This window comes from Nanorana parkeri, unplaced genomic scaffold (assembly GCF_000935625.1).
Source record: "Nanorana parkeri isolate BGI_ZX_2015 unplaced genomic scaffold, ASM93562v1 scaffold188, whole genome shotgun sequence".
Lineage (NCBI taxonomy): Eukaryota > Metazoa > Chordata > Amphibia > Anura > Dicroglossidae > Nanorana > Nanorana parkeri.
In genome coordinates, this window is record NW_017306456.1 from 418,293 (window position 1) to 423,012 (window position 4,720).

The following is a 4,720-nucleotide window of genomic DNA, read 5'->3' on the forward strand; positions in this document are numbered from 1 at the left end:
GTGTCTGTGCAAAATTAAAAAATATGAGGAGTAATAATAAGCAATCGCCCATCACCAGCAATTGGCACAGCTGATGGTATAGCTCAGGGGGTAGTCAGACTTCTCCTTGGGGAAATATATGGACTTTTACCGATCACATCTTTCTGGAAGCGCTACTTTCTGGCTGTTACTGAGTTCCCCCTTTTTTAGCACTTTCAGAGTCACTGACGCAGGACAAGGACACAGTTTAGGAAAGCCAGAACTACCAATCAGTATCCAGAGAGCTCCTCACACATAGCCCAATGTTGCCCAACACAGCCCAAAAATGTCCAATACTGTCCAATGAAGCCCAATGATGCCCAATACAGCCCAAAGAAGCCAAACGATGCCCAATACAGCCCAAAGAAGCCCAATGATGCCCAACACAGCCCAACTCTGCCCAATACAGCCCAATAATGCCCAACACAGCCAAAAAAATGCCCAATACAGCCCATTGAAGCCCAACGATGCCCAAAGTCACTGCTACATTCTCTCCTTGGCCGAACACAGCCCAACTCTGCCCAATACAGCCCAATAATGCCCAACACAGCCAAAAAAATGCCCAATACAGCCCATTGAAGCCCAACGATGCCCAATACAGCCCAAAGAAGCCCAATGATGCCCAACACAGCCCAAAAAAGCCCAATGATATCGAACGTTGCCCAACAGAGCCCAATGAAGTCCTATGCTGCCCAACACAGTCCAATGAAGCCCAACAATGCCCAACACTGCCCAACAATGCCCAACACTATCCACTGAAGCTCACCGATGCCCACAATGCACAACGCAGCCCTATAAAGCCCAACAATGCCCAGCGCTGCCCATTGAAGCCCAATGATGCCCAACATAGCCCAATGAAGCCCAACAGTGCACAGCACAACCCACTGAAGCTCAGTGCTGCCCACACTGCCCAACAATGCCCAACGCAGCCTTATAAAGCCCAACAATGCCCAGCGCTGCCCAATGAAGCCCAATGATGCCCAACAGTGCACAGCACAACCCACTGAAGCTCAGCGCTGCCCACAATGCCCAACACAGCCCTATAAAGCCCAACAATGCCCAAAGCTGCCCAAGGATGATGGTATGAAAGTGTACTTCATCAAAATACAAATAAGAAATAACAAAGTATCCTTCAGTCGGAAAAAAAAAGACATTCAAAGAGAACTGAGGATCAAATTCAGCTGTGACAATGTTCATCAAAGAAATGCAACAATTATTTATTCGATAATCGCAACATTGTCTCAGCTGAAGATCTGATCCGCAGTTTATATGTCGTTGTCTTCCACTGAATGATACTTTGTTTTTTATATTATTTGTTTTTTACACACAGCGGGTCGGGTTTGAGAGGAGTTTTTATTTAACACTTCCAAGCCAGAGCAGCTGCACCTACCAATGGATATTTATTTATAAATAGAACAAAATATCTTCTCTCTATTTGTTTTTTGTTTTTTTCCCCTTTAATGAAAACAATGTCGTCTTCCCGAAATTTACATGTTTCCCAGACACGTTTGTGGTTCGGAGTTTGAGCTCGGCGTTTCGTATCGGTGACTTCTTCTGAGTTTTTCTTTTTTTCTATTAATAGCCGTGCGGTTGCCAAGATGATACCATTAAGGTAGATGGGTTCAGAATAATAAATCTGGGGAAATAATGGAAGCGGTGACCTTGGCTTGGCTCTGGAGCTTCTCTACGATTGGAGAGCTCTAAACTAATATACACATTATCATCCTTCCGCTGCGGCTGCAAAACTGGATAAGAACCCCACGAGAAGGATGAATGGCCCAAATGGTGGCGAATCAATCAGAGGAGCGAATGTAATGAAAATGGCAAATGCAGCACAAGGGTGTGTTTACACATAGGATACCCATATCTAATGGGGCCTATAGAAAATCAATACGGAGCTCCCCAAAAGCCCAATTTTCATCTTGAAGTGAAACTAGTGTGCGAGTATAATACTCACAGAAATCACAGTATCCCCCCGACTATGCAATTAAAGTGCAACTCCATCTATAATAATGATAACAATATGCAAATTTCCTCCAATTTTCTTCTACTAGACCTTGAATCATCTTGGTATTAAAGTCCTCAGTTTAGTTATATATGTATATAATATATTAGAGGTGCACCGAAATGAAAATTGCAAAACCGAAATAAAATAAAAAAATTGTCAGGCCGAAACCGAAAATGTTTTTTATTTTAACTTTTTCCAATTTTTTCAATATTTTATTTATTTTTTTTATAAACTTTTACATTTTTTTTATATTTATTTTTATTTGTTTATTTTTTAATAAATATTTTTATTTTTTACTTTACTTTTAGGGGCTTCGGGGGGAAATATTGGGGGTCTAAACATACCCCTGATGTTTCCCTTTTAAAATAGAAAAAGAAATTGAGGACAAAGAATCCTCAATTTCTTTTTCTGTAGCCCCTGTTATCAATAAACAGGAATCCTCTATACTGAGTGTTCCTGTTCATTCATAACATGAGGACAGAGTGTGTTTACTATAACCACAATCATGAATGAACAGGAAGTGATGTAGATCACTTCCCATTCATTCATAATTGAGGATATAGTAACCACACCATGTCCTCAATTATCTATAAACACTCAGCGATCACTGATCACCGACTGCTTGTACCCGCTCTCCATCCTGACACGCTGTCACAGGAGGCTGAGCGAGCGGTGGGGGAGGAGAGCTCCGCCTCCTGTGACAGCGCAGGCTGTCTCCGCCCACACACCGCTCCGCCGGTCTGGGACAGGAGGCTGAGCGGCGCGGGGAGGAGAGACGCCGGCCGCTCACGGCGATCTCCTCCCGCAGCGCTCGATCATCTGTCACAGTTTCTCTCCTCCCCGCTGGGACATCGAGCAGCGGAGAGGAAAGAAACCAGGGATGCGCAGATGTATCGGCAGGAAAATGGCACTTTCTGCATTATTCCAAAAGTGAAACAGTTTCCAGACACATGAGATGGGCTGTAGAGAGCACTGCTATGTACAAAGATCCTTCCTCCCATTATTCAGACAGCTGATCCGGTGTGTCTCCTCAAACTTCGCACTGCGACACACAGAAAGTCTGACAGACAATTTCTAGAAGATGATCAGAGGTATAGACAGGGTCAGCTGGAGAGTCAAACCAGGTCACAGGTACCTCTCAGGGTCTTAGGACTGTGCCCATTATGGGGGGATCCCACCTTCTTTCCGTTGAGTTCCTGGGCTTGTACACCCGCTGTGCCCATTATGAGGGGCTCCCACCATCCCTGTGCTGAGTTCCCGGGTCTGTACACCCGCTGTGCCCATTATGAGGGGTTCCCACCATCCCTGTGCTGAGTTCCCGGGTCTGTACACCTGCTGTGCCCATTATGAGAATGGTCGATCACCAAAAGACATAAGACGGCACTGGACTTAACCAGGCAAAGGTTTCCCTTTACTTCCTGTCCTAAAGACACAACAGGAAGTGTGAGGAAATCTCTTCAAAGCAAGGCAAATCCACTCTTATAACAGGTGTCCCCAATGAAAGATTGATGTTCAGGTCCTATCCTGGTGACACCTGTAAGTGCAGCATTTCCAATCACTGACAATGGTCACCGGGACACATAGAGGGGTAAATCCCAGAGCTGTCATAACCCCAGCTGTTACATAAAAGGTTAGGTAGGGAGATGAAGGGAGGAGCAGAGTTGCTGGGCCAGCACAGATAGTATTGAAACCCTCCCAGAAAAGGAGAGGGCTGTGCTTTGCAAGCAGGGAGGAGCAGGCTGTGCTTCCTGGAGTAGTCAAAGTTTCTAGTTAGGTCTAAGGCAAGTGAATATAAATAATTGATGGAAAGGTAAATCTCTGCAAGTCAGTATTTATAATACTTGGTTTTTTTTTCTGTGCATTTATCTGCAATTCTCTAAGCTGGTGACACCGTCTCTTTAATTATGTTACATACCAGGGACTGTGTCTTAAGGGACTTGTCCACGTTCAGCGGCTCTTCTATTAGGGAAGCCCCCACGTGTCAAATATTTGTCTTTTCTTAAATGGGAACATCCACCCACCACCCCCCACCCCCCAGCTAAGCGCCCATTACACGTATGACTACAAACAGCTGCTCCGTTCCATGAAAAGACCCGACCGCTGTCAGCTGAGAGTGTGAAGAGAGTCCCGGAGGAGACGTCCACTTTTATCCAACCGGGAGTGATGACTCTATTAGGCCCCAAATACAGTACGCAGTCATCTGCCAGTCGGGCCCCTCTGACTCTTTATTTATGATATATTCCCCCAGGAACACGTTCCAGCCAGCTCAGAGGATCGCTTTAAACAAAATAAGGCTGCAAACATTCCATAAATGCACAGAATATAACCGGAGATTAAAGAGGAATGAAACTAAACTCTTCATAAACAATCTCTGTGAGCGTTCGTTCTGTAGAGGCAAAAGAGAACATTCTCAGTATATTTTCAGCATATTTTCTTTTCGGGTCGAATATAACGCTTGGAAAATAACGCATTATGGACACTAGATGGAGCTGAGGAGCATAGGAATAAGTACTTCTTTCCTATATGTCCTATGCTCCTCAGCTCCATCTAGTGGCCATAATGAGGTATTTTCCAAGTGTTGTATGCAATCATCTCTCTCATCTCCTTTCTTTCTTTCTTTCTTTCTTTCTTTCTTTCTTTCTTTCTTTCTTTCTTTCTTTCTTTCTTTCTTTCTCCCCTCTCCTTCTCTCTCCT

At 44.4% G+C, this 4,720-nt stretch overlaps 1 protein-coding gene across 1 annotated transcript in view; it reads left to right on the forward strand.

The window, feature by feature from the left end:
- Positions 1-4,720, forward strand: part of CAV3 (caveolin 3) — a 7,710-nt gene that overhangs the window by 996 nt on the left and 1,994 nt on the right. The gene's annotated exons all lie outside the window — the stretch shown is intronic.